Source organism: Leptodactylus fuscus, chromosome 2 (genome assembly GCF_031893055.1).
Source record: "Leptodactylus fuscus isolate aLepFus1 chromosome 2, aLepFus1.hap2, whole genome shotgun sequence".
Lineage (NCBI taxonomy): Eukaryota > Metazoa > Chordata > Amphibia > Anura > Leptodactylidae > Leptodactylus > Leptodactylus fuscus.
This window is the reverse complement of record NC_134266.1, coordinates 269,193,628-269,207,586: the sequence shown is the minus strand read 5'-3', so window position 1 is coordinate 269,207,586 and position 13,959 is coordinate 269,193,628. Positions and strand designations below refer to the sequence as shown.

The 13,959-nt window shown below is 36.3% G+C and overlaps 1 protein-coding gene across 4 annotated transcripts in view; it reads right to left on the bottom strand.

Annotated features, from left to right (window-relative positions):
- Positions 1 to 13,959, bottom strand: part of TENM4 (teneurin transmembrane protein 4) — a 1,026,741-nt gene that overhangs the window by 966,106 nt on the left and 46,676 nt on the right. The gene's annotated exons all lie outside the window — the stretch shown is intronic.

The following is a 13,959-nucleotide window of genomic DNA, read 5'->3' as shown; positions in this document are numbered from 1 at the left end:
GAAGTGCAGGATAAAGGTTATTATAGTATTGGGGATGGGGTCTCTTTGGATGCCAGGGTATAATAGTCGGAGGGCATGAATGGTCTCATCGTTCCTCATACTAAGTCATCGTTTCTGGGCTCCTCCAGCATTGCGATTTGCAAAATTTGAGAGGTTTGTTGAGAAATTTTGTTTTGGGCCAAACTTATTTGGTCGAAATTGGAAGTGCAGGACAAAGGTTATTATAGTATTGGGGATGGGGTCTCTTTAGATACCAGGGTATAATAGTCAGAGGCCACGAATGGTCTCATCGTTCCTAATACTAAGTCATCGTTTCTGGGCTCCTCCACCATTGCGATTTGCAAAATTTGAGAGGTTCGTTGGGAAATTTTGTTTTGGGCCAAATGTATTTGGGAAGTGTAGGACAAAGGTTATTATAGTATTGGGGATGGGGTCTCTTTAGATGCCAGGGTATAATAATCAGAGGCCACAAATGGTCTCATCGTTCCTCATACTAAGTCATTGTTCCTGGGCTCCTCCATCATTGTGATTGACTTTCCTCTTTCTTCTGTTATACCTTCTGGTCACCTATAAGGCCTGTGTGGTCATTGGTCAATGGTCAAGTGGGAGCGTGAACATCATCATGCTTTGATGCTACAGCGTACCTATGATCTGGTCCAGAAGAAATTTTGGACGGCTAGGATGAAGACCAGAAAACCAGAAGATGCTATAGTAGAACCCAGAATAGGTGAGTAAAAGTTTTTGTTCAATTTTAGAACATCATCCCTGGTCTATATATCTAATACTTTGTGGCCTAAAGAGACCTCGGAGAAGAGGCCAACTCCTAAAATTTCAGATATGGTCGAACCCAATTTTTTTGAAAAATTTGGCATGAGCCTGACTCATTACAAACCAGTTTCGTCCATATCTACCAAATATCAAGTTTGCACAGAGTGCTCTTTCAACTTATAACAGTCTATAGTACACGGTCCGTTGGGTATAGTCCAATGGGTGAAGCGTAGAAGACGTCTTGGCTTAGTTGGGTTGGTCATTGTAAGCCTAGTTCATAGTGATAAGGGTTTACGATAAGTCACCAAGATATTGTGTAAGTCTGACTTTAAGCAAAAATCAGTATATGGGCTTGTGTTGTAATACCAAGGATAGCCACAAATGTATGTGTGGCGCTGTGAAAAGGAAAACAATGACAGGAAATTAAGTGCCGTGACCCCTTCACTCAGCTGATCAGTGAAGGTGCTGGGAGTAAAATCCTCTCAATCAGTGTTAAACTCCCCAAAAATCCCTTTTTGATCCTTTGGGATCTGGATTCTGGGAAATCCATTGCCCACTAGAATGAGGGGTCCAGAGCCAATGAAAGCTCAATGAAAGTCAATGGAGGACCAGGCAGCTCGGCTCAACATTGCAGAGACTTCCCCACTACAATGGAGAACAAGCCAACATAAGTCAAAAAATCTAATAATGGCAAAAATGTATATTTACGTCCAATAACACTGAATCTTTACAAGCTAGGGAAATATCTCTACAGCCGTCACATAAAAGAAGAGACAGATTTCTTTTGCATATGACAGATAACAGATGGTCACACAATAATAATATATATCATTTTTTTTATCCCCAAGATTTTTTTTTACATCATAGTTCTCAAAGTATAAAGATCTGTGACATTACTGATAGAAACCTGCCATATGTACAATGAGTCATCCGTGTTGCAGGACACAAAATATCTGATGTTACTTATTATATGTGAATTTCTATAGGACTATACATAAATCTACTAAATTATTCTCAGAGTTGTCACAATATGATAAAGAAAGAGTTACATGACAAATCCAGCTCTGCTACATCTGTATTGTAAAACATTAAATTACTTATCCTGTATTATACTCCAGAGCTGCGCTCACTATTCTGCTGGTGCAGTCACTGTGTACATACATTACTTATCCTGTATTATACTCCAGAGCTGCGCTCACTATTCTGCTGGTGCAGTCACTGTGTACATACATTACATTACTTATCCTGTATTATACTCCAGAGCTGCGCTCACTATTCTGCTGGTGCAGTCACTGTGTACATACATTACATTACTTATCCAGTATTATACTCCAGAGCTGCACTCACTATTCTGCTGGTGCAGTCACTGTGTATATACATTACATTACTTATCCTGTATTATACTCCAGAGCTGCGCTCACTATTCTTCTGGTGCAGTCACTGTGTACATACATTACATTACTTATCCTGTATTATACTCCAGAGCTGCGCTCACTATTCTGCTGGTACAGTCACTGTGTACATACATTACATTACTTATCCTTTATTATACCCCAGAGCTGCACTCACTATTCTGCTGGTGCAGTCACTGTGTACATACATTACATTACTTATCCTTTATTATACCCCAGAGCTGCACTCACTATTCTGCTGGTGCAGTCACTGTGTACATACATTACATTACTTATCCAGTATTATACTCCAGAGCTGCGCTCACTATTCTGCTGGTGCAGTCACTGTGTACATACATTACATTACTTATCCTGTATTATACTCCAGAGCTGCGCTCACTATTCTGCTGGTACAGTCACTGTGTACATACATTACTTATCCTGTATTATACTCCAGAGCTGCGCTCACTATTCTGCTGGTGCAGTCACTGTGTACATACATTACATTACTTATCCTGTATTATACTCCAGAGCTGCGCTCACTATTCTGCTGGTACAGTCACTGTGTACATACATTATATTACTTATCCTGTATTATACTCTAGAGCTGCGCTCACTATTCTGCTGGTGCAGTCACTGTGTACATACATTACATTACGTATCCTGTATTATACTCCAGAGCTGCGCTCACTATTCTGCTGGTACAGTCACTGTGTACATACATTACATTACTTATCCTGTATTATACTCCAGAGCTGCACTCACTATTCTGCTGGTACAGTCACTGTGTACATACATTACATTACTTATCCTGTATTATACTCCAGAGCTGCGCTCACTATTCTGCTGGTACAGTCACTGTGTACATACATTACATTACTTATCCTGTATTATACTCCAGAGCTGCGCTCACTATTCTGCTGGTACAGTCACTGTGTACATACATTACATTACTTATCCTGTATTATACTCCAGAGCTGCGCTCACTATTCTGCTGGTACAGTCACTGTGTACATACATTACATTACTTATCCTGTATTATACTCCAGAGCTGCGCTCACTATTCTGCTGGTGCAGTCACTGTGTACATACATTACATTACTTATCCTGTATTATACTCCAGGGCTGCGCTCACTATTCTGCTGGTACAGTCACTGTGTACATACATTACATTACTTATCCTGTATTATACTCCAGAGCTGCGCTCACTATTCTGCTGGTGCAGTCACTGTGTACATACATTACATTACTTATCCTGTATTATACTCCAGAGCTGCGCTCACTATTCTGCTGGTGCAGTCACTGTGTACATACATTACATTACTTATCCTGTATTATACTCCAGAGCTGCGCTCACTATTCTGCTGGTACAGTCACTGTGTACATACATTACATTACTTATCCTGTATTATACTCCAGGGCTGCGCTCACTATTCTGCTGGTACAGTCACTGTGTACATACATTACATTACTTATCCTGTATTATACTCCAGAGCTGCGCTCACTATTCTGCTGGTGCAGTCACTGTGTACATACATTACATTACTTATCCTGTATTATACTCCAGAGCTGCGCTCACTATTCTGCTGGTACAGTCACTGTGTACATACATTACTTATCCTGTATTATACTCCAGAGCTGCGCTCACTATTCTGCTGGTACAGTCGCTGTGTACATACATTACATTACTTATACTGCATTAAACTCCAGAGCTGCGCTCACTATTCTGCTGGTACAGTCGCTGTGTACATACATTACATTACTTATCCTGTATTATACTCCAGAGCTGCACTCACTATTCTGCTGTTGCAGTCACTGTGTACATACATTACATTACTTATCCTGTATTATACTCCAGAGCTGCGCTCACTATTCTGCTGGTGCAGTCACTGTGTACATACATTACGTTACTTATCCTGTATTATACTCCAGAGCTGCGCTCACTATTCTGCTGGTACAGTCACTGTGTACATACATTACATTACTTATCCTGTATTATACTCCAGAGCTGCGCTCACTATTCTGCTGGTGCAGTCACTGTGTACATACATTACATTACTTATCCTGTATTATACTCCAGAGCTGCGCTCACTATTCTGCTGGTGCAGTCACTGTGTACATACATTACGTTACTTATCCTGTATTATACTCCAGAGCTGCGCTCACTATTCTGCTGGTACAGTCACTGTGTACATACATTACATTACTTATCCTGTATTATACTCCAGAGCTGCACTCACTATTCTGCTGGTACAGTCACTGTGTACATACATTACATTACTTATCCTGTATTATACTCCAGAGCTGCGCTCACTATTCTGCTGGTGTAGTCACTGTGTACATACATTACATTACTTATCCTGTATTATACTCCAGAGCTGCGCTCACTATTCTGCTGGTGCAGTCACTGTGTACATACATTACATTACTTATCCTGTATTATACTCCAGAGCTGCGCTCACTATTCTGCTGGTGCAGTCACTGTTTACATACATTACATTACTTATCCTGTATTATACTCCAGAGCTGCGCTCACTATTCTGCTGGTACAGTCACTGTGTACATACATTACATTACTTATCCTGTATTATACTCCAGAGCTGCGCTCACTATTCTGCTGGTGCAGTCACTGTGTACATACATTACATTACTTATCCTGTATTATACTCCAGAGCTGCGCTCACTATTCTGCAGTCACTGTGTACATACATTACATTACTTATCCTGTATTATACTCCAGAGCTGCGCTCACTATTCTGCTGGTACAGTCACTGTGTACATACATTACATTACTTATCCTGTATTATACTCCAGAGCTGCACTCACTATTCTGCTGGTGCAGTCACTGTGTACATACATTACATTACTTATCCTGTATTATACTCCAGAGCTGCGCTCACTATTCTGCAGTCACTGTGTACATACATTACATTACTTATCCTGTATTATACTCCAGAGCTGTGCTCACTATTCTGCTGGTACAGTCACTGTGTACATACATTACATTACTTATCCTGTATTATACTCCAGAGCTGCACTCACTATTCTGCTGGTACAGTCACTGTGTACATACATTACATTACTTATCCTGTATTATACTCCAGAGCTGCGCTCACTATTCTGCTGGTACAGTCACTGTGTACATACATTACATTACTTATCCTGTATTATACTCCAGAGCTGTGCTCACTATTCTGCTGGTACAGTCACTGTGTACATACATTACATTACTTATCCTGTATTATACTCCAGAGCTGCGCTCACTATTCTGCTGGTGCAGTCACTGTGTACATACATTACATTACTTATCCCGTATTATACTCCAGAGCTGCGCTCACTATTCTGCTGGTACAGTCACTGTGTACATACATTACATTACTTCTCCTGTATTATACTCCAGAGCTGTGCTCACTATTCTGCTGGTGCAGTCACTGTGTACATACATTACATTACTTATCCTGTATTATACTCCAGAGCTGCGCTCACTATTCTGCTGGTACAGTCACTGTGTACATACATTACATTACTTATCCTGTATTATACTCCAGAGCTGCGCTCACTATTCTGCTGGTACAGTCACTGTGTACATACATTACATTACTTATCCTGTATTATACTCCAGAGCTGCGCTCACTATTCTGCTGGTACAGTCACTGTGTACATACATTACATTACTTATCCTGTATTATACTCCAGAGCTGCGCTCACTATTCTGCTGGTACAGTCACTGTGTACATACATTACATTACTTATCCTGTATTATACTCCAGAGCTGCGCTCACTATTCTGCTGGTACAGTCACTGTGTACATACATAACTTGTATATACCAGTGCATATTTTATTTCATGTTTCATTCCAGATATTTTGCTCCTTTTAACATTTATATTCAGACCATTTTTCTATACACCTAAAGAGCAATGAATGCTTTGAAATTTCCATTGAATAAGCATAGGTTTTTATTAGCAGGTAGCCAACAAAAATAAGTTATGCATTTAGCGCTCTTTAAGTAGGAATATAAAGTTCAGTTATTTATTTGTTATTCGAACTGGATTAATGCAGTGTAAAAAAACAGCAGACAAAGATTCACAGAGGGAAATTATACAGAGGAAAACTGTGAAAATTCATGATGCTGAATTTATTCCATTCTGTATCAATGGTAAGATCTTTGATGATGTTAAGCTAATGGAATTGAGAGATAAAATGGATACCCGTTAATTATATCCACGTTTGTGCATTAGCAGAGAAGCAAGTTAGCTGTTCTATTCAGTAAAATGCACTCAGGCGATGTCTGGGCAAAGGGCAGCTCTGTGCAGGTGGTGTAAAGGGACAAAATATAACGAAATACGTCATCTCTTATGTACAAGAATATAACTACTATAATACTACTCTTATGTACAAGAATATAACTACTATAATACTACTCCTATGTACAAGCATATAACTACTATAATACTGCTCCTATGTACAAGAATATAACTACTATAATACTGCTCCTATGTACAAGAATAAAACTACTATAATACTGCTCCTATGTACAAGAATAAAACTACTATAATACTGCTCCTATGTACAAGAATATAACTACTATAATACTGCTCCTATGTACAAGAATATAACTACTATAATACTACTCCTATGTACAAGAATATAACTACTATAATACTGCTCCTATGTACAAGAATATAACTACTATAATACTACTCCTATGTACAAGAATATAACTACTATAATACTGCTCCTATGTACAAGAATATAACTACTATAATACTACTCCTATGTACAAGAATATAACTACTATAATACTGCTCCTATGTACAAGAATATAACTACTATACTACTACTCCTATGTACAAGAATATAACTACTATAATACTGCTCCTATGTACAAGAATATAACTACTATAATACTACTCTTATGTACAAGAATATAACTACTATAATACTACTCTTATGTACAAGAATATAACTACTATAATACTACTCCTATGTACAAGCATATAACTACTATAATACTGCTCCTATGTACAAGAATATAACTACTATAATACTGCTCCTATGTACAAGAATAAAACTACTATAATACTGCTCCTATGTACAATAATAAAACTACTATAATACTGCTCCTATGTACAAGAATATAACTACTATAATACTGCTCCTATGTACAAGAATATAACTACTATAATACTACTCCTATGTACAAGAATATAACTACTATAATACTGCTCCTATGTACAAGAATATAACTACTATAATACTACTCCTATGTACAAGAATATAACTACTATAATACTGCTCCTATGTACAAGAATATAACTACTATACTACTACTCCTATGTACAAGAATATAACTACTATAATACTGCTCCTATGTACAAGAATATAACTACTATAATACTGCCTCCTATGTACAAGAATATAACTACTATAATACTGCCCCTATGTACAAGAATATAACTACTATAATACTACTCCTATGTACAAGAATATAACTACTATAATACTGCCTCCTATGTACAAGAATATAACTACTATAATACTGCCCCTATGTACAAGAATATAACTACTATAATATTGCTCCTATATACAAGAATATAACTACTATAATACTAATCTTATGTACAAGAATATAACTACTATAATACTGCTCCTATGTACAAGAATATAACTACTATAATACTGCTCCTATGTACAAGAATATAACTACTATAATACTACTCTTATGTACAAGAATATAACTACTATAATACTGCTCCTATGTACAAGAATATAACTACTATAATACTGCTCCTATATACAAGAATATAACTACTATAATACTGCTCCTATGTACAAGAATATAACTACTATAATACTACTCTTATGTACAAGAATATAACTACTATAATACTGCTCCTATGTACAAGAATATAACTACTATAATACTGCTCCTATGTACAAGAATATAACTACTATAATACTGCTCCTATGTACAAGAATATAACTACTATAATACTACTCCTATGTACAAGAATATAACTACTATAATACTGCTCCTATGTACAAGAATATAACTACTATAATACTACTATGTACAAGAATATAACTACTATAATACTGCTCCTATGTACAAGAATATAACTACTATACTACTACTCCTATGTACAAGAATATAACTACTATAATACTGCCCCCTATATACAAGAATATAACTACTATAATACTAATCTAATGTACAAGAATATAACTACTATAATACTGCTCCTATGTACAAGAATATAACTACTATAATACTGCTGCTATGTATAAGAATATAACTACTATAATACTGCTCCTATGTACAAGAATATAACTACTATAATACTGCCCCCTATGTACAAGAATATAACTACTATAATACTACTCCTATGTACAAGAATATAACTACTATAATACTACTCCTATGTACAAGAATATAACTACTATAATACTACTCCTATGTACAAGAATATAACTACTATAATACTACTCCTATGTACAAGAATATAACTACTATAATACTACTCCTATGTACAAGAATATAACTACTATAATACTACTCCTATGTACAAGAATATAACTACTATAATACTACTCCTATGTACAAGAATATAACTACTATAATACTACTCCTATGTACAAGAATATAACTACTATAATACTACTCCTATGTACAAGAATATAACTACTATAATACTACTCCTATGTACAAGAATATAACTACTATAATACTGCTGCTATGTATAAGAATATAACTACTATAATACTGCTCCTATGTACAAGAATATAACTACTATAATACTGCCCCCTATGTACAAGAATATAACTACTATAATACTACTCCTATGTACAAGAATATAACTACTATAATACTGCTCCTATGTACAAGAATATAACTACTATACTACTACTCCTATGTACAAGAATATAACTACTATAATACTACTCCTATGTACAAGAATATAACTACTATAATACTGCTCCTATGTACAAAAATATAACTACTATACTACTACTCCTATGTACAAGAATATAACTACTATAATACTACTCCTATGTACAAGAATATAACTACTATAATACTACTCCTATGTACAAGAATATAACTACTATAATACTACCTCCTATGTACAAGAATATAACTACTATAATACTACTCCTATGTACAAGAATATAACTACTATAATACTGCTCCTATGTACAAGAATATAACTACTATAATACTACTCCTATGTACAAGAATATAACTACTATAATACTACTCCTATGTACAAGAATATAACTACTATAATACTACCTCCTATGTACAAGAATATAACTACTATAATACTACCTCCTATGTACAAGAATATAACTACTATAATACTACTCCTATGTACAAGAATATAACTACTATAATACTGCTCCTATGCACATCTATGTACAAATTAACCGAATGTTAAATCCACCATTCGTCTAAATTGGAGGTCACCTGATTTAGCCAGCTAATCACTTTTTCCGATTTTTTTCACTGCCTCCGTTGTCATAGTTCCTGTCCCACCTCCCCTGTGCAGTTATTGGTGCAAAAAACGCGCCAAGGAAGGTGGGACGGGATACGAATTTTTACTGTGTTTGCCTCGTGGTATTCGATTGTGATCGAATACCTCGAACGGCCTGATATTCAATCGATCAGTGTTCGCTCATCTCTACTTATGACCTATCATGGAGCCATTACTTTGGGTGACACATCTTTGTGATATGGCGCTATTAACCATTGTGCACCTGCAGGGTGCTGGCGGTGACACAGGTGAGAATTGGAGTTTATTCAAAATTTTTTCATTGAAGAAGTTTTTTATTGTAGATAATATATAACAAGACCTTTTGGTCTCACATTTATTTCTCAATTTTCTCGGCTACGGTATAAAATATGTTTCTGCTGCTGCAAGTAACAAGCGAAGAAGGTCACAAATTACCTGGAGACAAAATAACAGGTTAATGCGGCTCTCCTAGCGCCATCGGGTTGTATTAAACCGCTATAATTTATTATTAAATCGCTGATTCTATTTTCTATTGTTTTAATTAAAATATATTGTCCTTCTCTCCGCCTCGGTTTCACAATGTAGCAGAATACCCGGACCCATATACAGCTTACAATATACTACCCCTATACTACATATCGGAAATCGGTGTTGTTGTGTAGGTCCAAAGCATGAGTATAGTAAGATTACACGGCACCATATTGTAACTGTGGATTATGGCAATCTAAACCACCTCGCACTATACTGTACTATAAAAAATTTTTGTATAGTACCATGTGGAAAATTTTTGGTAGCGTATACTTAAGTATGTAGTGCTATATTTACATGACAGGGCACTACAGGGCACTATATTGTAGTAATATACAGGTACTGTATAGTATTTGCTAGTACTATAATTCAGGTGGTATCTGTGCACTAGAGGGTAGTAATATTTATTCTATAGTACTATTGTTTGGAAGCTTTATTAGTCGTGTGGTAATCCATAGCGGGGGACTATAAAGCACTATATTGTAGTAATATTTATGTTCTGTACAGAACTGATACTTGGCACTATTGATATAGCAGTAATATTTACGTACTGTATACCTGAGATAACAGAATATTATATTTTTGTGATATTTTGCTACTGTATAAGCTCTCTACTTAAGGCACTGTATGGCATTATTATTTAGCTATTGTACAGTACTGCTAATTGGATACTATATGGCAGTATTATTTAGCTATTGTATAGCAATGCTAATTTGATGCTATGTATAAGTATTTCTTAGCTATAGTACAACATTCCTTATTAGACACTATATGGCAGTATTATTTAGCTATTGTACAGTATTGCTAATAAGATACTATATGGCAGTATTATTTAGCTATTGTATAGCAATGCTAATTTGATGCTATGTGGAAGTACATCTTAGCTATTGTACAACACTGCTTATTAGACACTATATGGCAGTATTATTTAGCTATTGTACAGCACTGCTAATTATACACTATATAAAAGTATTATTTAGCTATTGTACAACATTACGTATTAGACAGTATATGGTAGTATTATTTAGCTATTGTACAGCACTGCTAATTATACACTATATAGCAATATTATTTAACTATTGTATAACATTACTTATTAGACACTATATGACAGTATTATTTAGCTATTTTACAACATTGCGTATTAGACACTACATGGCAGTATTATTTAGTTATTGTCCAGCGCTGTTAATTAGACACTATATGGCAGTATTATTTAGCTATTTTATAGCACTACTAATTAGACACTATATGGCAGTATTATTTAGCTATTTTATAGCACTGCTAATTAGACACTATATGGCAGTATTATTTAGCTATTTTATAGCACTGCTAATTAGATACTATATGGCAGTATTATTTAGTTATTGTCCAGCGCTGTTAATTAGACACTATATGGCAGTATTATTTAGCTATTTTATAGCACTACTAATTAGACACTATAAGGCAGTATTATTTAGCTATTTTATAGCACTGCTAATTAGATACTATATGGCAGTATTATTTAGCTATTGTACAACATTACTTATTAGACAGTATATGGTGGTATTATTTAGCTATTGTACAGCACTACTAATTATACACTATATAGCAGTATTATTTAACTATTGTATAACATTGCTTATTAGACACTATATGGCAGTATTATTTAGTTATTGTCCAGCACTGCTAATTAGACACTATATGGCAGTATTATTTAGTTATGGTCCAGCACTGCTAATTAGACACTGTATGGCGGTATTATTAAGCTATTTCATAACACGACTATCTGGAAAGTTTGTGGCATGTTATTACATCTCCTCCGGTTCCTCCTGTCTGTAACCCTGCGTCCTCCTCCCCCTCCTTCCACCCTGCCCCCGCCCCTACTGACATTACATAGTAACTACCGTACATTACTTTAATTGTTGGAAAACTGTGTGAATAATTTAAATTACTTTTGAAATGATTAATCCCACGTGTAGAATTTATGAGTATCTGACTGAAAACCATGAGCGGATGTCTAGACATTACAAACGGATTTCACTTCACCCCTTCATGGAAGCCGAGGTTATTCTAATCAGGAACGTGGAATGTTTTTGGCTTTAATATCGACAACTTTATAGAATCTATTGTGAATCTTCTAGAATAATATCCTTTAAGAGTTTAAAACCAAAAGAATCAGCTTCTTTCCCAGAAACAGCGCCACTCATGTCTATAGGCTGTACGCAGTATTGCAGCTAAACTCTATTGAAGGTAATGAGGGTGAGAGCGATAGCAGATACTACCATAGGGGCGCCATACTCTATAAACATCCCCGTAGAAGCCAAACCTTATGGCGCTATATAAATCGTTACCTACATGAAGAGATGACTATACAAGGCTAAGACATAATGTAAAGTTCTGTGGAGGCGGAACGTCGTCATAGCAATAGGAGATAAAATTCCAATATGCAAAGTGGTCAAAAATTTCTTCCTCTGGAAACCGGCCAAATGTAGAATCTTTCATCAAAGTACGTATCAGTCGTCTAGGTTTTTTTTTTTTATAGAATTTTAAGTAACTGGCAGGTTCTTACTTGTTCCAATGTGGGTTCTTTTTGATATGCGGCTTCTACAAGACACATAGAATGAAAAGATGCAAATGAGGAATCGGCATAAAGTACTAAGCATTAAAGGAAGACTCCGGGCAAAAAACTGATAGATCGTGTTAATCATAGAGCAGAGCCTGAGGGGGCAGAACATGGCGCAGGAATTCTCTCTATTGTCTTATATGAAGCTCTGCCTCCTGCACTGCCCCCTCAGGCCTTGCGTGGGCATTACACAGTGTATAAGTGTCAGTGATCTCTTTCAATAGATCTATTGTCCAGTGCCCTGCTGAGCCTTTTACTATTATTTTTTCCAAACCTGCAATACCAGAGTCTCTTGCTCACTGATAGATCCACCCTAATATTCTGTGTAAAGCAGGGGTGTGACCAGAGACAAACTGATAGACCATTGCTAGTATTCTGTGTAAACTAGTATGCCAACCCTGATACTAAGTATAAAGCAGGGGTGTGAACACAGTCAAACTGAGAGGCCAACCCATATATTCTGTGTAAAGCAGGGGTGTGACCAGATCTAAACCGATAGACCATTGCTAATATTCTGTGTAAACTAGTATGCCAACCCTGATACTCACTATAAAGCAGGGGTGTGAAACTGAGAGGCCAACCCTAATATTCTGTGTAAAGCAGGGGTGTGACCAGAGATAACATAGTAGACCAACCCTGATACTCAGTATAAAGCAGGGGTGTGACCAGAGATAAAATAATATGCCAACTCTGATACTAAGTATAAAGCAGGGGTGTGACCAAAGCCAAACTGAGAGGCCAACCATGATATTCTGTGTAAAGCAGAGGTATGACCAAACCCAACTGATAGACCAATCCTAATATTCTATGTAAAGCAAGGGTGTGACCACAGCCAAACTGATAATCCAACCCATATATTCTGTGTAAAGCAGGGGTGTGACCAGATATAAACCGATAGACCATTGCTAATATTCTGTGTAAACTAGTATGCCAACCCTGATACTAAGTATAAAGCAGGGGTGTGAAACTGAGAGGCCAACCCTAATATTCTGTGTAAAGCAGGGGTGTTACCAGAGATAACATAGTAGACCAACCCTGATACTCAGTATAAAGCAGGGGTGTGACCAAAGCCAAACTGAGAGGCCAACCATGATATTCTGTGTAAAGCAGAGGTATGACCAAACCCAACTGATAGACCAATCCTAATATTCT